The sequence below is a fragment of the Macaca nemestrina genome, chromosome 11 (assembly GCF_043159975.1).
Source record: "Macaca nemestrina isolate mMacNem1 chromosome 11, mMacNem.hap1, whole genome shotgun sequence".
In the NCBI taxonomy this organism is placed as follows: Eukaryota; Metazoa; Chordata; class Mammalia; order Primates; family Cercopithecidae; genus Macaca; species Macaca nemestrina.
In genome coordinates this window covers 86,260,845-86,286,262 of record NC_092135.1, presented here as the reverse complement: position 1 = coordinate 86,286,262, position 25,418 = coordinate 86,260,845, and the positions used below count along the sequence as shown (strand labels likewise).

General features: G+C 36.3%; 1 protein-coding gene across 21 annotated transcripts in view; it reads right to left on the bottom strand.

Moving 5' to 3' along the window:
- LOC105468244 (GULP PTB domain containing engulfment adaptor 1) overlaps nt 1-25,418 on the bottom strand; it is a 307,355-nt gene that overhangs the window by 281,162 nt on the left and 775 nt on the right. For 3 of the 21 annotated variants that reach the window (XM_071073045.1, XM_071073046.1, XM_011718350.2), the window contains exon 1: nt 24,934-25,218. The exons of 15 other annotated variants lie outside the window; for them this stretch is intronic. The gene's annotated coding sequence lies outside the window, so the exon portion shown is untranslated. Of the gene's footprint in view, nt 1-23,649; nt 24,900-24,933; nt 25,219-25,418 lie in introns of those variants that run through there. 3 more of the 21 variants (XM_071073035.1, XM_071073037.1, XM_071073051.1) reach the window with 3 other exon arrangements.

Below are 25,418 nucleotides of genomic sequence, written 5' to 3'. Positions count from 1 at the left end.
TCAAATATATTAGAAGTTTCTTGTCACAGGATGAAACCTGTCCATGTTATCTGCATTTCCAAAAACAGAAAATGAGTTGTAAAAGGTAGTCTTTCTACTTTTCTCTGTTGTATCAGGCATACAAGTAAAAAGAGAGCTATACCTTCTATTCAGAGCAATAAATAAAATTTCATTCTAACTGTAGACCAAATATCATGGCTTTTTCTTCTACGTTTTACCCTAAATGGTAATTGCCATCATTACAACTATTCATTTTTATCTTTCATAGCAGCAATTTACTCATATCCTGCTTCTTCTTGGTGTTTCTTACATTCATTCCCTCACAATAGCCTCCTTTAATCTGCAGTTTTGCTTTCTGTGGCTCAGTTACCCTCAATCAGTCACAGTCTGAAAATATTAAGATATTTTGAGAGACCAAGAGAGGAAACATTCATATAACTTTTATTACAGTATATTGCCATAATTGTTCTATTTTATTTTAGTTATTATTGTTAATCCTTTACTTTGCCTAATTTATAAACTAAACTTTATCATAGATTGGTATGTACAGGAGAAAACATAGTACAGGTATATACAGAGTTACATACTATCTGTGGTTTCAGGCATCCACTGAGGATCTTGAAACATGTCTCCTGAGGATGAAGGGGGCCTACTATATTCGTTAATCCAAGAAACCTTTATTTTGTACTTCCTTAACATCAAGTAGTATGCTAAGTGCTACAAAGACAATGATTAAATACAAAAAATTCAAAGGTCTGAAACAAAGACATTGGGAAACAGACTCTGATAGGCCACAAAAATATCACAATACAGCAGTCTTCCCTTACCTGCGGGAGATACATCTCAAGACTCCCGGTGGATGCCTGAAACCAAGGATAACACCAAATCTTACATTTACCATGTTTTCTCCTATACATACGTATGATAAAACTTAATTTATAAATTAGACACAGTAAGAGATTAACAATAACTAATATAAAAGAACAATTACAACAACATACTTTAATAAAAGTTACCATGCACTGCAGCCATAATTTTTACAGTTTGAAGTGAGATGGCAAAACTAGCATGAGCTTCTTTTCCTTCATTACAATTTCATGGATTGAAGATTAGTTTTCACCATAGATCTCAGCAATCTCAGCATATGATTTTTTTTTCCTTTCCTTATAAGTTGAGAACTTTCTCACCTTTTCATTTTTTAAAGTGGCACTTCAAGGCTTATTCTTGGCATATTAAAATTCCCAGCATCACTACTCTGTGCTTTGGTGCCATTATTAAGTAAAATAAGGCTTACCTGATTACAAACACTGCCATACCAAGACAGCAGATCTGATAAGGGGATGGCTACTAAGTGACTAATGGGTGGGAAGCACAGAGAGCATGGATGGCTAGACAAAGGGATGATTCAAAAGTGCGGGATAGTGTGGGGTTTTATCACGCTACTCAGAACAGTGTGCAATTTAAAACAGGAATCACTTATTTCTGGAATTTTCCATTTAATATTTTCCAACCACAAATGACCGGAGGTAACTGGAACTGCAAAAAACAAAACCATTGTTAAGGGCAGGCTACTGTAATGTATTTAAAGGGTATATAAAGAAAGATTAGTGGGACTGGCAACAAAGAACAGTATAATCTACTTGGCCTGTGGGGCCAAAGGAGGTTTTACAAAGTTAGTTTTATTAAAAAATTGTAGTTGGTAAAAGCACAAGTTATGGAGACACACTGGCTGACTACAAATTTGGCTGAGGCCTACATCCTAGCTGTGTGACCTTGGGCAAGTTACTCAAACTATTAGTGCCTTAAACCCCTTTAGTGGAAAAAAAACAAAAAGATAGTAAAAGTATTTACCTCATAGGCTAATTTTGAGGATTAAGGGATTTAATACATGGGAAAAGTGCCTGGAACATCTCTGAGACATTAAAAGCACTACTAAATCATAGCAACTTTAATAATTTATGCTAAACTTTGAATAATGGTTAATATTTTTCAAAAAGTGAACAGGGGGTATGGTGACTCACACCTGTAATCACAGCACTTTGGGGGACCAAGACAAAAGGATTGCTTGAACTGAAGAGTTTGAGACCAGCCTGGGCAACATAGTGCGACCTCATCTCTACTAAAAATAAAAAAAAAATTAAAAGACCTGGCACGGTGGCTCACACCTGTAATCTCAACAGTTTGGGAGGCCAAGGCAGGCGGATGACTTGATGTCAGTAGTTCAAGACCAGCTTGGCCAACATGGTGAAACCTCATCTCTACTAAAATACAAGAAAATTAGCCGGACATGATGGTGTGCACTTGTAATCCCAGCTACTGAGGAGGCTGAGACAAGAGAATCACTTGAACCCGGGAGGCAGAGGTTGCAGTGAGCCAAGATTGCACTACTGCACTCCAGTCTGGGCAATAGAGCGAGACTCCATTACAAAAAAAAAAAAAAAAATTAGCTGTCTGACATGGTTTGGCCATGTCCAAACCAAATCTCCCAGAATTTCCACATGTTGTGGGAGGGACCCCAGGGAAGGTAACTGAATCACGGGGGATGGTCTTTCCAGGGCTATTCTTGTGACAGTGAATAACTCTCACAAGACCTGATGGATTTATCAGGGGTTTCCACTTTCGCATCTTTCTCATTTTCTCTTTCCACTGCCATATAAGAAGCACCTTTTGCCTCCCACCATGATCCTGAGGCCTCCCCAGCCATGTGGAACTGTAGTCCAATTAAACCTTTTTTGTTCTCAGTTTCGGGTAGGCCTCTATGAACAGCATTAAAACCAACTAACACACTGTCTCAAAAAAAAAAAAAAAAAAAAAAAGCAAGCACGAACTTTAGATAGAGAAAACAATTTACAAAGATATGAAGTGTTCTGTGAACTGTTAAGTTTTACTAGAGGAAATATTTTACAGTCTTCTGGGAACAGGGGAAAGTGGGAGGAGAGAGGTGGTTAAGTATGCAAGAAACTAAATCATGAAAAATGAAGAGGAGGAGGATAAAGATCTAGGACACTAGGACATGGGTTCTATTTTTCACTTTACAGGATAACAATTAAAAGAAAAAAATTTGTACAGGAGGAAGTTTGCCTTTGACATTTCAAGTTTTAAAAAATGATTCTTAAGGGAAAGACAATTCCCCTACTGTACTACTGGTACTTTGTTAAGGAACTTTTGTGAAGAGATTTTTCTCACCAAACTGACCTCCATTTTATATAGACAGATGGAGTAACTTGAAGGCTATCCAGTTGGTACCAAGAACTATATAGAAAATACAGAAAATTCAAAAGAATCCACAACTGAAAATTACTCAAAATGACTCTAGGTACAATGCTAAGACTTCATGTTAGCACTAGATCCAAGAATGGAGTCTTATTACGTTACTTTATAATTCTTTTCTATGTACTTTGGGGTTTGTCTTTTAAATTTTCCTTTTTGTTTCCTTTAAATTTTAAAGGAAAAATTTTAAATTTAAAAATTTTAAATTCCTTTAAATTTAAATTTTCCTTTAAATTTCCTTTTAAATTTTCATAAAAAGGAAAATTTAAAAGAAGAAAAAAAATTAAAAGCCTTAAGGATTTTCCCTAGGAATACAGCTTACAAGGGATGTGAAGGACCTCTTCAAGGAGAACTACATACCAATTCTCAAGGAAATAAGAGAGGACGCAAACAAAAGGCAAAACACTCCATCCCCACGGATAGGAAAAATCAATATTGTGAAAATGGCCATTCTGCCCAAAGTAATTTATAGACTCAATGACATTCCCATCAAAATACCATTGACATTCTTCACAGAATTAGAGAAAACTACTTTAAATTTCATATGGAATCAAAGAACACCCCGTATAGCCAAGACAATCCTAAGCAAAAAGAGCAAAGCTGAAGGCATTATGCTATCTGACTTCAAACTATACTACAAGGCTACAGTAACCAAAACAGCAAGGTACTGGTATCAAAACAGACATATAGACCAATGGAGCAGAACAGAGACTTCAGAAGTAACCCCACAAATCTACAACCATCTGATCTTCAACAAACCTGACAAAAACAACCAACAGGTAAGGGATCTCCTTTTTTTTTTTTTTTTTTTTTTTTTTTTGAGACGGAGTCTCGCTCTGTCACCCAGGCTGGAGTGCAGTGGCGCGATCTCGGCTCACTGCAAGCTCCGCCTCCCGGGTTTACGCCATTCTCCTGCCTCAGCCTCCCAAGTAGCTGGGACTACAGGCGCCCGCCACCTCGCCCGGCTAGTTTTTTGTATTTTTAGTAGAGACGGGGTTTCACCATGTTAGCCAGGATAGTCTCGATCTCCTGACCTCGTGATCCACCTGCCTCGGCCTCCCAAAGTGCTGGGATTACAGGCTTGAGCCACCGTGCCCGGCCCAGGTAAGGGATCTCCTATTCAGTAAATGGTGCTGGCAAAACTGGCTAGCTATATGCATAAAACTGAAACTGGCCCCCTTCCTTACACCTGATACAAAAATTAACTCAAGATGGATTCAAGACTTAAATGTAAAACTCCAAACCATAAAAACCCTAGGAGAAAACTTAGGCAATACCATTCAGGACACAGGCATGGACAAAGACCTCATGACAAAAACGTCAAAAGCAATTGCAACAGAAGCCAAAATTGACAAATGGGATCTAATTAAACTAAAGAGCTTCTGCACAGCAAAAGAAACTATCATCAGAGTGAACAGGCAACCTACAGAATGGGAGAAAATTTTTGCCATCTACCCATCTAACAAAGGGCTAATATCCAGAGTTTACAAGGAATTTAAACAAATTTACAAGAAAAAAACAAACAACCCCATCAAAAAGTGGGTGAAGGATATGAACAGACACTTCTCAAAAGAAGACATTCAAGCAACGAACAATCATGTGAAAAAAAGCTCAACATCACTCACCATCAGAGAAATGCACATGCCAATAATATGGCAATTATTAAAAAGTCAGGAAACAATAGATGTTGGCAAGGCTGTGAAGAAATAGGAACACTTTTACAGCATTGGGGGGAATGTAAATTAGTTCAACCATTGTGGGAGACAGTATGGTGATTCCTCAAGAATCTGAAACCAGAAATACCATTTGACCCAGCAATCCCATTACTGGGTATTTACTCAAAGGAATATAAATCATTCTATTATAAAGACACATGCATACATACGTTTATTGCAGCACTATTTACAACAGCAAAGACATGGAACCAACCAAATGCCCATCAATTATAGACTGGATAAAGAAAAGGTGGTACATATACACCATGGAATACTGTGTTGCCATAAAAACGAACGAGATTATGTCCTTTCCAGGGACATGGATGAAGCTGGAAGCCATCATCCTCAGCAAACTAACACAGGAACAGAAAACCAAATACCACATGCTCTCATTTATAAGTGGGAGCTGAACAATGAGAACACATGGACACAGAGAAGGAAACAACACATACCAGGGCCTGTTGGTGGGTGGGGGATCAGGAGAGGGAACTTAGAGGATGGGTCAATAGGTGCAGCAAACCACCATGGAAAACATGTATCTGTGTAACAAACCTGCACATTCTGAACATGTAGACAGGTATTTTTTAGGAGAAATTAAAAAAAAAAAAAAAGCCTTAGACATTTTCTAAAGTACTTAGGTATTTGAAAGAAAAACATAAAGAGACATGACATAACAGAAAGATAATAGCAAATCTAGGTATGGTGTTTTTGAATCATATTAAAGGAGCTGTCTATAAAGACCTCACTACAAGTGTAATTAGAAGTCTATATTGATGCTGTATTTCTCTCAATTCTTTATTTTTCCATCAGAATTATTTTGTTAAAAAGCCAGTTTAAGAAATGTTTAGTAGTATATGTGTATTAATAAAATATATGTGTATTAATAAAATATATATCATAAATATGTAAAGTATATATATTTATAATATATAATGCTTCTAAGTATTATAGTACATATATGTGTATACTTATACTTACATATAAGTCTAAGTATTACATGTCTAAGTATTATAGTACATATACTTATACATGTATACTTATATGTATAAGTATATACATATAAATATTAAATTTGTTATATTTATTTACATTTTATTATATACATATAAATATTAGATTTATAAATATATAAATATAAATATTAAACATGTTTATAATGTTTATCATAAAATGCTTTCTAAATATTAAGATAACTTTATAGTAAATAATTTTCAGTAACTGAGAAAATCAATTTTGTTAAAATTGGACACATCTACTCATACTTATTTCTAGGTATCTCTACTTCTTTTAAATGAGTGGTCAAATTCAAAATGGTATCAGAATCAGCAAAGCTCAAGATGAAGTCACAAAAAGGAAAAGGTAACTCCACAATGTGCGGTAGCTCACGCCTGTAATCCCAGCCCTTTGGGAGGCCAAGGCGGGCAGATCACAAGGTCAAGACATAGAGACCATCCTGGCCAACATGGTGAAACCCCGTCTCTACTAAAAATACAAAAATTAGCTGGGCATGTTGGCAGGTGCCTGTAGTCCAAGCTCCTCGGGAAGCTGAGGCAAGAGAATCGCTTGAACCCAGGATGCAGAGGTTGCAGAGAGCAGAGATCACACAATTGCACTCCAGCCTGGGCAACAGAGCGAGACTTTGTCTCAAAAAAAAAAAAAAAAAAGTATTTCTGGAAACCAATAACCAATTGCAAAAATATTATTTGGGGAACTGGGCATAATTCTTTGAGTTAGAGGCCAAAAATTCTTTATCCTTTGACCAAGGATTGAAACTCATTTTGCCAGACCTCTGAAATCTCTATTCAAATTCAGGTATGGAACTGTGTGGACATGGAAAGCTGCAACCCAAAAATGAACACAAAGCCCTGGCCAGCCAAGCTGACCATTTCTAGAAATATCTGGCAAATATCAGATACAATTTCATCTTTAACACAGTTAAGTCCTATTAAAATATTTTTCAAGTCAGTCCTTTCTTTTCTATCTCTTCTAAAATGATCCTAGTTTAGATCCCTATTAGCTTGCTCCTCTGAGGTTTAAGATGTCCCTCTGGTACTGAAAGTAAGGGCTCAGATTTTCTTCTCAGTGTCTATTACTGGCTCCTCATTTTCTGATTCTCCTCAAATATCAGTGCTCTCAGTGGTATGACTTCATGCCACCGACAATAATCTCCATCTCAGGATTTCCCCCTACTTCCAAATGGTATATGCAACTTACTATAGAGGACTTCTCCCTTAATATCCCCAAAACACCTCAAACTCAAAAATACAAAGAGGAATTCTTACTTTTTTCTTTCAATCAATCACATTCTTTGTCCTATATTTCCTTGTTTTGGTGAATTTTACTGCAATCTAGTCAATCAAGCAAGCTTGCAATCTACACATGATTCTATTTCTTCTTCTTGATATGCTCACATCCAATCAACCAACAATTTATATAAATTAAACATCACCCTGATTGATTCTTCTTCAACCTCCTTGATATTTCTTAGATTCAGGTCTTCGTCTTCTCTAATCTAGACTATTTTAACATTTTCTAATTTACTTATATTGCTTTATTCTCATAACTCTTCATTCTGTCTTGCTCAAAGCTGTGAGGTTTTGTAAGTGCAAAGTGTATCATGTTCCTTTCTTCTTTTTCCCTTCCTTTTATTTTGCTTAAAAACCTTGAATGGTTCCCCAGAGTCCACAGCCACAGAACTCTAACAGAGGCACATAAACACTTAGGAAATGTAACAGAGTTTAGGAGTAAATGAAGTCACAGAAATTAATACCCCATATTCCTAGAGGATTGAAATTGCCTCATTGTAGGTTTACTTTAAAACAAACTTTATGAAGCAGAAGGCCAGATTCTAACGAATTTAAGACTTCAAAGGAAGTACACTTGCAGAAGGCAGATTAAGCTTATAAATCCACTCTTCTCTGACATTAAGAATACCTTGGAGGAATCTAGCACAGTAGTTGGCACATAACAAAAAATAAGCTTTAAAAAGTATGTTGAATGAATGAAGGTCTGCATAGTAAAAGAAGGAAGCCCAGCAGTCTTCATCCACTTAGCACACAATTATTGGCTCTCCCTTATTTTACAAACATTATTCCACAAGATTGATCACTCAATTTAAATTTCAATTATCACAGTTGGACTTAAAATTTTTTTTCACTCACTGTCTTAAGCTACAGACAAGCTATGGGATACTCTTCAACAATAGCCCTGACCCGTAGTTACTCAGCCTTTCTCCAAAAAGGTTCAGTAACAGAGCATCATTATTGCATAATCAATCTTGATCCATTATCAGAAGCTTCTTTCTTATATTGAGATGGAATCTCAACATACTATAGCTTAATTTCTTCTTGTTTATTTATTTATTTTGAGAGAGGGTCTCACTCTGTTGCCGAGAATGAAGTGCAGTGGGGCAATCTTGGCTCACTGCAGCCTCAACCTCCCAGGCTCAAGCAGTCCTCCCACCTCAGCCTCCTGAGTACCTGGGACCACAGGTGCACATACCCATGCCAGACTATTTTTTGTATTTTTTGGAGAGACAGGGTTTCACCATGTTGCCCAGACTGGTCTTGAACTGCTGGCTCAAGCAACCTGCCCACCTCAACTTCCCAAAGTGCTGGGATTACAGGTGTGAGCCACCAAGCCTGGCCAATTCCTTCTTAACACAGAGATCATTCATGATGTTACATCTCCCAAAATACAGGATCAAAAAGAAAAATGCCACTGGATTCAAACTGTGAAAAGGAACAATTTCAAGAACAACAAAGTAACAATATAAATGTTAACAATGGGTTTTTAGGAGCTTCATGGTGATCTGATAGATGGAAAACAAGAAAATCTGATGCTGCCTGCTCTCCAAGCTAAACAGAGAAACACAAACTCTAATAATCTGGGGCTAAGGGAGGGAGCACACAAAAAAGCTCCATGAAAATGTACAAGTACCATTGCAGATACTCTCTTTTATACCTCTCAGTGATGCATACAAGGTTCAGGCCATTATCCTGATTTTACATTCAAGAAAAAATTCTAGAAAAGCTAAATAATCTCTGAATAATCTCAGAGTTAAATAAGAGTTCTTAAGACCCTTTACTAGCAAGCGATAGAGCCAGGAGTAAGGCTACACACCATGGGAATGTCTGGTAAGGAGCCAGGTCTATCTGTATCTCAGTAAGTCTTTAATAACTCATCTTGACATTCTATAATATCTCACAGACTATATACTTCACTTCATCTTTTGTACTGAACTTGCAGAAGTTTAGTATATAAGATGTAAAGGGGGTACAAAAAACAAAGCTCTTGTGCATTTCTGTTTTGTGGGTTTGTTCTCTCTCATACACACACACATACACACACTCACATACTTGTTTTTCAAATTTTAACCTTTTAAAAATGTTGGGGAAAATATGGTCAGAAGCTTTTTTTGTAATGTTTTCATTTTAATACTGAGGAGAATTAGTTTCTAAAACATTTTTCTGTGGTAATGACTTTCCCATGTAAATTTACAAAGCAGAATGCAGCTTGCCATTAGCCTTTGATGGAAATGATGCATTTAAAATACCACACCTAAAAAATAGATTCTGTCCACAATGTTAAGTTACTTTAATGACGGTGCTGATGTCAGGAGGACAGTTGCAGACAGTCTCTCCTCATAATCAAATTAGTTGAGTCTGAACACATGTGGATGCTAATGCACGCCACCCGGGGGAAAGAAAAAAAAAAAAAAGACCTAAATGATTCAGACTGTAGGCCTTAGTAATCATGAACATAGTTATTGGACTGAAAAATGAAACAACTCTTGAGAGTGCTGAGTGAGAGATAAAGCCCAGGGGCAGGACTGGCACAATGACACCCAGTTTATAATGTACTCATCCTTGTCTACTGGTGAAAAATTGCCGGCCTATTGATTCCGACAAAAACCACTGCCAAATGATTCATGTTTCTCTTATTACTAATTTTCTGTTTAGATGTTATCAATCCACAGCATTTCATATTTATCTTTAATAGTACTACAAATTTGAATTCATGAAATGAGATCCACAGGATTCTCCTCCTGAAGTTCTTCCTGCTCCCATATCATTACATACGCCTAAATCAATGGCTGTACATCACAGTACATTATGTGAAAAGAACTCAGTCTACAAACCAGTGTGGGGTACATGACCTCAATTATAATTAAACAATAAAGAAGAATGCAAATCAAAACAGGGAAACTAGCCTTTTTTCCTTTATACTAAACTTCAGTATTCTTAAATGTGTTTCAGCAGCATAAATTAATTATACAATTAAAAAGAAAACTACTGACCCATGTAAACTAAAAATCTTAGTAGCTTTCTCATACATAATTTTAGGATTAAGGCTTTCTTATTTTGTTTCATATTAATATTTTAAATTATAAACTTCCTTCTACTACATTTTATTTGTGTAAAAAAAAAATTCTCGAAAAAGGAGATGTATCTCACTTCAAATTATACAATGTTTTAAACTGGTGTGTATTTTCTTCTGAAAACATACAACTTTTTGATGGAGATATGTCAAAACAGAAATTAATTCTGTATCCTAATTTATATCTTTTCTAAGTCACAAATTACATACTATGTTGAAGTTGTTCTACCTGTATTTATCATTGTGGATAAATTTATTTTCATAAAATATCATATTTGTTCATCAAAATGAAAATAGCATATAATTTTACTGTAAAATTTAAATACAACAATCCAAAAATTATAGTTTCACGACACAATAATACTAGCTATCATTTATTGACCACCTACAAAATCATTCTTTTCCTTCAATAATTCTGCTTCTGTTGTATTTATTCTGTTGATAAATGGTACAAACATCCAAGTTACCAAAACCAGAAAACTCAGAATCAAGATGTACACCATTTTCCTGCCTACATCCTACTGTCTCCCTCCCACAATTATTGATAGTCATCAAATATACAAAAAGTACAAAACATTATTTCCTCTTTAATATTTCTGGGATAAAGTCATTTCCTATGGTCATCCCTCTAAACTAGGCTTCCACCTCCTCTTGCCTAGACATATTGGCAGACATAACTCAGCTCTTTCTAAAACGCAGATGATGACATCTTGTCACCAACTCCATTATAACCTTTGTTAAATGGTTTTGAATTGCTGTTAGAATGAAGTACAAACTTTGGATTGCAAAGTCTGACAAGATGACTCCCTGACTCACTGGCTTCATCTCCAGCAATTTTAGTCCCTCTTTTCTTTCTACCCTATTCTCTAGCTCTATTTTCAGTCTCCTATTCTGTAGCTAAACCATACATTCTCTCCTCCTGCTTACACACTTGACCCACTCTCTGCACACTCTCATTGCTTTCCACCAAGAAATCTTCTCTCACAACTAGAATGTCAAATCCCCTGCCAAGAGAACCTTTTTATAATACCCCAGCAAGAAATACCACAAGAGATCAAATGTCTAACAGTTTAAGTTACCAAAGAAAGACAAAATGATGAAATCAACTGCCAAAATTAGGACAACTTTGAATATGGTATTTTGATTAAGAAATCGGTTTTAGGTTTCTTTGACAAAAAAAAGAAAAAAAAAAACTATTTAAAGTTAAAACTTAGACTACCCTAAGGGCTGAAATGTTCTCTAAGGTTATCTAGTACATCTTCTCAGTGAAGAAAAATGTTGTCAAATACTTAAGTGAAAAGTACATGTTGAACAATTAGAAACTATTGATATTAGTAATTTTATATCTTAGGTTTTATTTACCCAAAACTTATCATTTGACAAAACCAAGGAGGAAAAATGGGATTAAGAAGAAATCAAGCCAGACACGGTGGCTCACACCTATAATCCCAGCACTTTGGCAGGCTGAGGCAGGCGGAACACTTGAGGTCAGGAATTCAAGACCAGCCTGGCCAACATGGTGAAATCCCGTCTCTACTAAAAATACAAAAATCAGGCAGGTGTGGTGGCACAGTACTGAGGAGGCGGAAGCAAGAGAATCACATGAACCCAGGAGACAGAGGCAGCAGTGAGCTGAGACTGCGCCACTCCACTTTAGACTGAGCGAGAGAACGAGACTGTCTCGAAAATAAATTTTGAAAATTTTTTTAAAAAAGAAGAAATCAAACTATCTCACCTAACATTTTAACTATCCTGACAAATCAAATCAGGCAAAAGTCAAAGCAATATGCAGACAAAACATAGTCAATGGGTGTGGTATCACCATATATATTGTTTTTCATCCACAGTTCCTGTCTCCCAACTTTCATAATCCTTGTTACAATGCTGGGGCACTTTAGGCCTCAGGAAACCTCTCTGACCTCCTGTCCGTCCTTTACCTGTCCAAGCAGGACTCTAATTTGATTGTGAATCAAAACACTCATTACAGATAGAGTCCTCCCCCATACCCTAAAGGAAGGAATGCTACACAGAGGAGCCAAGAAAAGTCTGAACGGACAGGCCTTTCTGGGTTTAGATCATATGCTTTGTCCAGTCACATTTCTACACGGTTTTCAATCATGCCTATATAATGAAGCCTCCCTCAAAACCCAAAAAGAGTCCAGAGAGTATCCTTCTGGATAGCTGAACATGTAGAGGTTCTTGGAGGGTGGCCCACCCAGGGAAGGCATGTAAGTCCCTATACCTCACCCTATATGCATCTCTTCATCTGCATCCTTTCTATTATCCTTTATAATAAACTGGTAAACATAAGTAAGTGTTTCCTTGCATTCTGTGAGCTGATTCAGTGAATTAATCAAATCCAAAGAGGGAATCATGGGAACCCCAGCTTGAAGTCAGTCGGTCAGAAGTTTCAGAGGCCCGGACTTCCAACAAGTGTTGGAGGGGGATGAGGGGCAGTCTTGGGAAATGAGCCCTCAACGTGTGGGATCCGACATTATCTCTAGATAGATAATGTCAGAATTGAATTAGAGGACACTCATTTGCTGTCCACTGTTTATTGATGGGGGGAAAAAAACACATATTTGGTCACAGAAGTCTTCTGTGCTGATTGTTGTTGTATGAGAGCAGAGGAAAAACATAGTTTGAGACTTTTTCCTTAAACAATGCATTAATTTTTATGCTTTATCTGACTGAAGAGGATAAAATGAACAAATGTCTTATCATACAGGAGGTACAAGTAGCTATGCCTAAGAGCAGGAAATGAGTAGCTCATTGTGCCATCAGAGGGACAAAAAAGAAGGAATCAAGCATCTGCCAGGAATCTAGGAATTCAGGTAATTCAAAGGTGTTACATTCTCACTTGTAAAGAGAACTACCAAAGCTGGCTTAATTGTCCAGTTGGCATTCAACAGCACACTTTTTCAGCTAGGACGGTGGTTGAGACGAATTACTTCCCATCCTACCAATTGCCCTGGTTCCACTGCTTTCTGGCTATGGAGACAGACAAGTTTCTTTATAATTTGTAAACTGTAAAAAACATTTAGCATGATGCTTAGGACATAGCACTCTAAATACTATTCTTATTATCTTTACTCTCTTGTTCGAAAAATCCATTTTGGTGTCAACTCATAGGTATAAGAAAATAGATTAGGGAAAGGGTACAGATGCTATGAAGATCTTAATAGAGAGAGACAAATTAAGGAAGGGTGCTATTTTTACTTTATCTGATTATTTCAGCACAAGTGGGAGTTGGAAATTGAATTATCTAGATATACATTCTCTCCCTCATTTTATATCTGCTGTGAGCCAAGTTATATTTTCTATTATAATTTCCAAACTCTTCCATAAGCAGAGTTCCTTTATGATAATTTCCATACCAAGCAGCATTTATTCTCATTCAAAAACCCCCAAGAATGTGGCTCCCTTTTAAAACAAGAAAAGGTCACCAGAGGGTACTCCTATTCTGTAAGGGCAGAGGGGGGCCCCAGGACAATCTCTAAGCAATCATTTCCAAAAGAACAGTAATCCTCTGAGAATTGCAGCACTTTGTATTCTCTGGTCTCCCTTGCCTAGCTTCCCCAGTGTGGTGACTTCCTTAGTTACCATGAATGAAGGTCATGATCTCATAAAGAAAGCATCTCAAGCATGTTTATTGCATTCTTATGCAAAAAACTAATATGCACAAGTCAATCACAGTAATGTTGGAGGTCTTGTTACTTCAAATGTTGCCATCAATAACTGCTTCTCTAATGTCTCTATCACTTTCTTTAGGTTTCCCAGTTATTGGCTACGTTTCTCTCCAACCCAATCTCCATGCTTTTAACATCCACACTGAAAACAATTCTAATACATTAGCGTTTCTCAGTCTTGACCAATGACCCAGTTGCCACACAGCTTTACTGCAGGCTTTCAGCATCTGTGACATTCCCACCTACAGTTTCACCAACTCTCTTTAAGGGCACTGCCTACACAACCTCTGGCTTTTCATTTCTCACATCGCTCATTCCCAGCAAACCTGCCCATTATGACACTTTGCCTATTCTTTCAGCAGATTAGGTTAGTCCTAGTTCTGCTTGCCTCCACCTCCTGCTTAAACTACTTGGTTAACTATTTCAGCTAAAGCGAGCTATAATACTCCAAAATATATTTCATCCCTGCTCTTGTCAATTCTCAGATTTTGGTTATTCCTACCACCTTCAGGGCAAAAAGACAAAGAGAGATATATCTCCTTATTTTGATTAGACCACATTACAAAAACCAATATGCATACTGCTAAGTCATTGTAAAGGGTGGGTCAGGTCAAGAACCTGGTAGCAGAAAAAGATTAAATTGCTAATGGTTCCAGTGAACTAGAGTTTTATAAAACTAGTGTTGAAAAAAATGATTCATGACATTGTTAAAGAACAGGAAGGCAAACTTTATTCAGGACCATCATAATAGGTGTTGGGACCACTACAATGGGGTTTTGCAGTGAGTAAGAAAAATTAGGCTCAACTTCAAATGCTACAAGAAAAGGTAGAAATTTGTGGCCAAATAGCAGGATGTAAGACAGTGGAAGAAAAATTACTAGTTAGGATTCTTGCTGAATGAAGGTCAGGGTGATGAGATATCATCTGGGAAATGGTGGAGGGTGAGGATCCTGATTAGACATAGAGTTGTCAAATATTGAGGATGGCCAAAGTGACTTAGCAGAATTCTTGCTAAATTTGGCAATGCAGATTAGAACACAGAAGCCCAAAAGTCAAGACCTGGTTGAGAAGAGGATGCACAAGAGCCTGGCCAGGATTTGATCAAGGAGAAAATCTTTGTCACTAGCTCTTACTTAAAAGTTTACTATATGTCTGTATTTTTTTATACCTCTGTGAGTGGAACTATAGTTTACCATTTTTTTAAAATTTTACTTGTATCAGCTTTATCTTTTATATTTAAATAGTTACAAATTAGTCTTAACATCACAGTATAAGTTTTAAATTACTCAGACCAGGCACTGAAATTGCTTTAATGTTTCTTTATGTATATTTAATGTATCCAAAACACTAAAGATACCACACAGCCAATAAATAGTGGTATAATTTTGTGAACTGATTAGATTACAAATTTATATTTCAAAAATTTTTAAATTTAGTTCTCTATTGTCTGAGCCTGTTAGATTATTCCTAGTTTTGCTAGTCTCTACCTCCTGCTTAATTTATTTATTTAAAAATGAATTTAGTAAGATGATTGACATATCTACTGTATTAAAAACTTAATGCATGGTGATTTGAATAATAAATTTTTATAGACTAACAGCACTAACCATATCTAAAATTTATAAAACCCAAGTAGTCTATAAAGTTTCTTCAATAATCTAAATTACTACTTCTAAAACTTTTACTTACAAAATTAAGATACCATTTAATAATGGCTATAATTAGGATACTATTTTAAGTAGCCAAATATTTTATTCAAGTGGGTTTGAAAAAGAAAGAAATTCATTATCTCACACAGCAGTAAATCCAGAAATATAGTAGGGAGTCAAGAACCGAATGATTCCATCAAGTACCCAAGATTTTTATATTTTTTTCTGCCATTTTAAGGCATTTGTTTTGCCCTCAAGCTGAATCTCCTTGTGACAAAAGATGATCCCTGTATCAATTTGAAGCATATATTCCAGATAGGACAAATATCAAAAGCCAACATGTGCTTTCTCATCCAATGTTCACTTGCTAAGTGGAACTAAATCTTTTCTACCCACTTCCCCTTAGTCCTCCCATTTCACCTGACATGTGATATATGACTATAACTGGGACAAGGAACAACCATTTCCAAGGGGCATAGAAACACTAAGATTTTTAGCTGAACCTAATCTAAAATTCCCTTGAATTAGGAGTCGGATTGATTTCCCCTGAGTTATGTGGGAAAGAGTGTACATTTGAATAACACCAGGGAAAAGAAGAATAAGGAATAGATTTCAATAATGTATGCCACAGTACAAGGAAGGTGACATAGCTCTCAAAAGTGAAAACATGCTTCTTGCAAATGGATATGCAAGAAATGGAAAGAAGAGTTAACTTCAGGTACAAATCACACCTGGTTTAATCCAATGTCATTAAGTGTCATTAAAAGGGAACTTGGAGCCAGGTACAGTGCTCACACCTGTAATCCTAGCACATTGGCAGGTCAAAGCCAGAGTATTGTTTAAGCCCAGGAGTTCTAGACCAGCCTGGGCAACACAGTGAGAACCTGTCTCTACAAGAAATTGTAAAAGTTTAAAAATTAGCCATGCATGGTGGCATGCACCTATAGTTCCAGCTACTTGGGAGGCTGAAGTCGGAGGATCACTTGAGTCCAGGAGTTTGAGGCTGCAGTGAGCTATGATTGCACCAGTGCACTCCAGGCTGGGTGACAAAGTGAGACCCTTTCTCTAAAATAAATAAATAAATAAATAAACAAATAAACAAACAGGAACCTGGACATTCAACAGGACAGGGAAGCAAATAAGTGTCAGTGGTGCTTGATGCTTACCATTACAGAAAACACAAAGTGAAGTCAAAAGCCAGAAAGAGACTGAAATACCATTATTTCTTATTGTGATCTTGACGGTATTGTCAATTTTCAAGTACAAAACTATTACCTTAGACCCATCCCTGGAACTTCAAGGTGGTTTAGACCTACTAAACTGATTTATAAATGTGAAGCTCTATATATTAACTATTTTAAATTAACACGTTTAAAGAGGCTGCTCTTGTCATATATTTCAAAAATAAAGTTGAATCATTAGTTTCAAATAAATCAAACATCAATAAGAAACTAATTTTAAAATAGTGTATCTCACAGAATGGTCAAGCCAAGCAAAAAGAAGGGAATATAGGGAACTAAATTATGTCATATATGTTTTAATTATAGGTCCCCTTCATAAGATAGTAATTTGTTATACTTGTATATATTCCAAATTTATTTTCCAAACTTCTTAGCAAACATTTACATTTTTTATCAACAATGGTCAGTAAGTAATGCACACCATATAACCAAATATATAATCTTAAATAAGTCAATGACGCATAGAAAAACTCTCAAGTTTCCATATGTTCAGGAAAAAAATATTTTTTTCAATATTATTCATAAAAATTGTTAATACTGGCACCGTTACTTATTACCAAGTAGGAGATAACTATTTAACATATCTGTTCTTTAGATATGAAAAATAAATATAAGACAAGATGCACAGTCAAATCATAACTCCTCCCAATATAGTTAATGCTGTGAAAAAGATAAACTATTTTTTTAATCTGCATGTTCTGAAATTAAATATAAATATGAAATCGAGAGCACAACCTACTCCTTGTGATTCCAATTACATGCTGATCAGGTCTGGAGAAATGGAAAAAGAAATAAAAACAAGATGGCTGTTTTGCAAGATAATCCAGCTAAAATTATTCAGCTAAAACTAATAATCTAGCTAAAACTCCTTTATGTAATTACTAATGGTTATTCATGAACATGGAAACATAAAGGAGGAACATCTCTATAATTGTAAAATCCACAAGTTGTTCTCTTAAACCATATTCATGGCTTCATGCCTTCTTGCCTTCCCCACCTGCTCTGACTGAAACTGTCCCTTTTCAATGCCTGCCCAACTCATCCTCATCCTCTGTGACTTGGTGTAAGAATCACCTCCACACATTCTTTCCATACACTGCTTCCCTTCACCCTGTGAATACCCCCCTTCCCCACCCCTCCTTCCTCAACATCCTCTGCACTGTACCTCAGAATTATATAGAAATACCAAGTTCTATTTAAGTTAAAAAGAGGAGATCTCTGTCACCAGCTAATCACACAACTACAAAAAGAACAAGTGTTATTTGATAAATATTTATTAAATTCAACTGTATCATATCAGAATCTCTTCATTTACAGATTCACAGTTTAAACACAGTTATATTTCCCAAAATGAGAAGGGGGAAAAGATTTCAAATGTATATAAGTGAACAGAAAATCATTGAATAAAGATGAAATCTCATTGAATAAGCATATCTCAAAGAAAGATTCATTATATTGTAGGATACAGTAAACTCCTCTTCAAAAAACCAATATGTCAGCATGTTGAGCTTCCCTGTTCTTTGTTCTCCATTTTAAAATTTAACTTCCTCGTTCTTTACATGTCCTTGTCCCTAGTTTCAGTAAACAATCCCCTCCTATCCTCTATCACTTGCTCTGTCCTTAGTCGCCTGCTCTGTCCTTAGTCACCTGCTCTGTCCTTAGTCACTTGCTCTATCCTTAGTCATCCTTGGTCACCTGCTTTGTCCTCAGTCATCCTTAGTCACCTGCTCTGTCCTTAGTCACCTGCTCTATAACCATACTTCCCACAAAACTACTCACCCTTCCACTCCAGCTCATACCCCTGCTCTCTTTAAAATAGTCAGAATTATCTTAGACTGTGCGGTCCAACCCTAGCCAATAGGGGAAAGTCACAGCAGTAGGGATTAGCTGCATTAATAGTAAGATCCCTTTCTCCTCCCTTGTCTGGTGTGCTCTCGCCATTACTCCATCCGCGAGACACACCCTTCTATAGAAGTAAATTGCCTTGCTGAGAAAACTTTTGCCTGAGTGCTATATTCACTTGGCAGCACTGAGCATTTACTTCCAACAACATGAAGTCTAAAATGTTGTTTTCTAAAACCTTATCTGTGCTACTTAGGAAATTTTATTCTTCCAAATTGATCATGAATGTAATCAACTAAACCTATGATAACTCAGACTTTACAAATATAGTAGTTCTTCCTCTAAAATGATTAAAGACATTAGCAATATGAGACATCTTACTGATTTAATGTTAAGAAGTTTAAAGGTTTTTCTCCTATATATCCAGTAATGGTGATGCATTAAAACAGAAAAAAATAATTCATAAAAATTTAAAGCAATAGCCATTGTTATTCTAAAATGATGCTATTTTATAAATCCAAAATACCAACAGACTTTTGCCATTTCAGATTGCATTTATATAATTTCAAATAAAATTTGTGTACTCAAATGTGACTCCTTAAAAATTCTCTCAAACTGTATTCTGAGAGACTATAATCCATAAACACCCTCTAATTATATTTACTTAACATATTCAGCATAGAAATAAATTGCTTTTAAATTAATTCAATTATGCAATTGCTCTTTCTAATTAGTCAAACTTTCTCTGAATTTATTTGCACTACTAGTAAAGTTCAATATTTATGTTATTGGACATCTTTATGACTATAACAACACACATCACCAAGGAGTAAAAGGAGAGTTTGATCATCAACCAAAGTCCTTTATTACTACACAGCTCCTCAAAGTAGACAAAAATAAAATAAATTACAGAGCATAACACATACTTTGACCTTTAAAGACACTTCACAAAATACTCTGTTTCTTAAACAAAACTCTCATTAGTACTTATAACCCTATGTTTTAACTCATGAGGTTGAAATCTGGGTAAATTAACCTACTTGCTATTAAAATTTTACCTAAAACTTGGTATCTCTTGATGGTTATAAATGGCTATGAAAAAATTGAGAAGCTAAAATCACATTTATTCTCTTATTTCAATGTTTTACCCCAAATTTGCATGTTTGCTACCATACTACAAATGTTCTGTTTGATTTTTGCTAAAATTATATTTAAAATTGATATTATCTCATTTAAATATAAATCAAATGAGAACAATAGTTATTATCTCATGAAATATTATATGGCTATAAACAGGCAAATCATTAATGATTCAGTCAGTAGATTATATATGCTGTTAAATGATTGTCTTTATTTCTGTAAGAGAGGAGAGTGAAGACTGAGCCCACAGTCTTCAAGCTACAGCCTTTGTAGCTCTGGCAAAGTTTAAGATCCTTGATGTTCCTGGAGGACTGGTGGATGAAGTTTCAAGAAATGCATCAATTGTAACACCTAATATTAAGAAAAAGCTGTACCATACCAGGAAAACACTACATTTGTATAAAATTCTCACTTCACAATACCTTCTAAACTTATCAGTAGTATCTAACTTCTAAATAGTGAATTTACCCTCTTACAGTAGTTAACTGCACATGTGCTTGTGTTCTACTTAAGAAGAGTAGAAAAGGCTTCCATGAGTATGCCATCATTGGAGACAACAACCAAGAATGTAGGTAGAAGATCTTGCCAACTATTTTTCTCTTCCTTCAGAGATATAAATAGAAGTCTAAAAACACTTCTAGAATTTGGAAAAAAGGAAAAAAAAAAAGGATTTCTAGGATTTCTAGCAATACTTATGTGGGAAACATTTTTAATTAGTTGTTAAAATTGGGCTCAAAAATATCAATTAACTGAAGCTATTTTTCCCTACAGAAAAACTATAGCACTAATAGAGAAACATCGAAGTATATATATGTATCATAAGTATGCACACACAGAAAGAGAGAAAGAAATGGAGACAGAGAGGGAGAGACAGACAGAGAGAGAACAACAGAGACAAAGGGAGAGACAGAGAGAAAGTAGTCCCCCAAAACATGGAAGTTTCTAAGGTCTACTCTGAACTTCTTCATCAGGAGGCATGTGATACATCTGATGTATAGGTATATTTATATAATGTTAATAGCGAAAAAAAAAAAAAACATGAAATAAAGGCAGGTATTGAAATCTAGATGCACTCTCTTAGTTGCATCCTAGAAAATACATACAAGGTTATTCAAAACTTCCTTTAAAAAGCCATATTGGCCGGGCGCGGTGGCTCAAGCCTGTAATCCCAGCACTTTGGGAGGCCGAGACGGGCGGATCACGAGGTCGGGAGATCGAGACCATCCTGGCTAACACGGTGAAACCCCGTCTCTACTAAAAAGTACAAAAAACTAGCCGGGCGAGGTGGCGGGCGCCTGTAGTCCCAGCTCCTCGGGAGGCTGAGGCAGGAGAATGGCGTGAACCCGGGAGGCGGAGCTTGCAGTGAGCTGAGATCCGGCCACTGCACTCCAGCCTGGGCGACAGAGTGAGACTCCGTCTCAAAAAAAAAAAAAAGCCATATTAATCTTTACAACTTAGCACAAAATACACTGAAAATCACAATTTCTATAAAAGTTAAGCTACTTATTCATATTACGTGTGCAAATCAGGGCAGCCTTTTCAAAACTATTCTTAAGTATACAATATTGAAAGACAAAACTAAATTCAAATTCACCATAACTATACCATTTCAGTGTAAACAGAAAATTGACACTTATTGTCCCACACAATATTTGAGTCAATTTACTGTCCTCTGATGACAATTAATCATGCATGGTAAGCATCATTAGAGTGGCTGAAAACATTTCTTAAGCATAAAACAAACAAAAAACTAGCAAATAACAGGGCCTGAAAACAGTATAAGCATTGTTTTCTAAGTCTTACTCTGGAACAATGACTTTTAGCCATTGTCTTTAAAAATAAAGGACTGATTTCAATTTCATATCCCCAGTGTTTGAAAGTGAAGTGATTTCTCTGTTCAAAGTTTATACCATTTTTTCCTCTTCTAATCTGAGTATATTTTATACTCTTATAGAAAAAAGTTTAAGTTTCCTGATCTCTAAATGCATTAAGGCAAACACTATTAGATCCACCAGCCTCTAATATGTTTAAGGACCACGGCTCATAGCAGTTATGCAGTTAGCTTCTGTAACTATCTTTGAATTCATTATCATATTGAAATAAAATTACTTTTTTTTTTATCCTTTAGCGGTTTTAGAAAACAAATTGCAATATCGCGGATTGAATCACAAATACACCACTTTGCTAAGTAAAATTTAAATCACCTACCATTCATCAATGGAGATAAGAATTTTAAGAATTTCTGATTTAAAATGAAAGGTAAAATTTGACATTTTTATTAAAATTACCCTAATATATCCTTGAACAGTTCAAGGATACCCATAGTGTAAGTTTGAGTATAAATTCAACCCAACTACTGTATCCCATATACTCATGCTTTTTACAGATTCACTATTAATGATAATATAAAGTCTAAAAATAAAAGCTATGACTAGGTATTTTAGCAAAAGACTATCCTTTAAACAATTCATCTATACTTATTCTGTTTTCTCTAATAAATTGATCTGTTCACCCGAAAAAGAGTTAAGTTAAACATCCATGACTGCAGCACAATACAATGAAACATAAAAATAGGTAGTATATTTTACTAATTGACATGACACACTAAAAAGTAAATATTTCACAATTATCATAATGAATCAACAATGAAAAGGTTCATAAATTATAGACAGAAATATAGACAATAAATGATATGTTGGTAAAATGTTTAAGAAGTAAAATAACATGCACAGAAATCACAGAGCTGAGAAGTTTGGTGCTGATGGGAATAGAGGCCTGATGATGCATGATATGCATACAACAAACATTGGCTGGATTTATTAATGAATAGCTCCAAAGTCTATCCTCCAAATTCTTAAGAAAATTATTGTGGCCATTGAGAAAAGAAAGTCTGTCTGTATATCACAAATACATTTCAGCCTCTCAAGTATTATTTCTGAGAAGAGAGCCAAGTTCTGTGAATATACTTGGTAATTTCTCATAAAGGTAAAATTAAGCTGCAATTTAATAATAACTGGTCTTGTGTATAAACTGAAATAAAAATAAATGAATTTGTTAATTGTTCTTTTCTGTTTGAGAAAATGACTCAGCCTTAATCATAACAAAATCTCCCCTATATCCTCAAAAATTAAAATTTATGATTAAATTAAAGCTATGATTAAAATGTAAAAGTGGTAATTTTTATAAATTAGATCCAGATATGTCATTATTACATGAGTATTCAACATAGAAGGATTCCTATTTTATCCCCACAAACTCAACTGAGTCAGCTGAGTCAGAAATCCTGTGACCTTTATGTCAAAAAGCCTATTAACATTATTTCATCTCTTTAACTCTCACAATAATCTTGTAATTATGTAAAGGAAAGTTTCTTTACTTTGCAAGTGGAAAAACTGAAATCATAGGGAAAACATTTGGCTGAGTGTGATTCACAAAGTAAGTCTCAGACAGCAGGCTAATATTCACAATCTCAAACTCTTAAATACAGAGGAAATATAAAACACATGAGTTTGTTTGTTTGTTTGTTTGTTTGTTTTCAACCATTTAACCCCTAAGCCCACAATAGTAAACCTACAACCCACTTCTCTGAAGAAAAAAAAAAAAGAGAGAGATGAAACATAACTTTAATACATAAAGAAGAGTCTGAGAAGGCTTTGAGTTTCTGGCTGGTTTGGAATTAGGAAGCAGTAAAGGGCAAATGTGTGAAATACTGAGACCATCTCACCTTCTACTTCTTCACATGAAACAGCAAGATCTGTTTATCAGGATCACTTTTGACAAGCACAAAGAAGTCATGCTGGATATGTTTTCTACTTTAATTCCATGACTCAAATCTATGCTGGTTGAGAATATCTAATTGAATTATTCAATTTAGGTAGAAAACCATCTGCTCAAACCCCTAAGTCTTCAATTCTTGCTGCTATGAAAACAAAGTAAGGCCAAAGTCAAGGAATTGAAGTTGCAGCAAATCTCGTCCAAGGAGACAAATAGCAACAAAGTGTGGGCATTTGCAAAGTCTGATCAGCACAAACAGCATCGGGCCCCCAGCTATTCCACTGCAACACTGATAAGGAAAGTTCAGACTTTGCTCCTGGAGTCCTTTTTGTAATTTCCTCAGTCATATCCAACTGCACTCTATGTTTAGTTTATTTTTTTGCCAAACAGACTGATCTTAGCCACCTAAAAATTCTCATTGCAAAAGAAACCTCTTGTTGAAACCCCAAGTACAACCGACAGCCCCTTTCCAATTATCCCCTGCAACTTCCCCAGTCTCTTTCATGCCTAGCTACTGAGCTCAGTCTAGTTTGGCTGCCGGCCAGGTTCCTCTCTTTTTTTTCCTTGTCAGTCGTAAAAACTTGGAAAACACTCCTGGACAGCTCAAGGAGACCTTTAATTATGCAGTGGGGCAGTACCTTAGCCTGTCTGCTGTTTCCAGCAAAGCTTTTAGTCACCAGCGACTGCACTCTCCCAATTCATGGGTTTTCCAACAAGGCTACTTGTTCATATGAGGGGAAAAGGGAAAGGCTGACAGAGAGAGGGAGTAATTTGCAAATCTGAAGAATTTCCAATTCCTCTCAAAGTTTTCTACTTCCTCACATTCACTCTGTCTAATAATCTCCCTTACTTTAAGCACCTAATCACCCATTTTGTAATACAGACACAAAATCATCAGTATTGTGGTCTCCTGCTAGTCCTAGAATTGAGTCATGACTTGAACATTCTCCGTAACTTTTTATTCTCAAATGTTGGTGTAACATATTTTAAAAGCAGGCACAAAATGAATTTATTAAATCCTTCCAAATTGCATTATATTTTGTCAAACTTGCAGATTGAAACAGTGCATGTAAAATGTCTGATTGCAAATGAGAGTAAAGCGAGCTCAGCTGGGAAACAATACTAGGACCCAGGGAGGGGAACCTTGACTGCCAGTCCTCATTTACTTGGAGTTTGCCCAACGTACCAAGTGGACCCGCCAAGCCCAACACCAGCTAAGTCTTCCTTACTCTACCTTGGCACGCTAGTTCCAGCTGCAGCGTCCAGCTTCCTGTTCAAGTCCCATTCAACATCGTAAACACATTCCAAGAAAACCAGCCTGCCCAGAGTTCCCTCCCGCACACAGGGAAGTCAGCGCGGCAGCCGCAGGAGCTGCAGAATAGAAAGAACTGACTGCTCCGGATTCTGATCCGTGTAGTGAGTAAGGCCACGAGAAGCTGGACCCGCCAAGTGAATTTAGCAGTCGGAGCGAGAACCCAAGGGTTCATCACCCCCGCCAAGCCTTGCGCCCTCCAGAAGCAGCTACTTGACCCGCGCGGCAACAGGGTAACCATGTGGACGCCGCCCCTTCCTTTTGGGCCCTCCCAGCTCTGGGCTTTAAAGTATCCGCGGCCCGGCCTTAGAGCTTCGCGCCTCCCCGCCCCCATGCCCACATTCTCTCCCTGCACCAACAAAAGGGAGGCTGCCCTGGAAGTTCGCTCTTGGGTCGCCTGGCTGTGA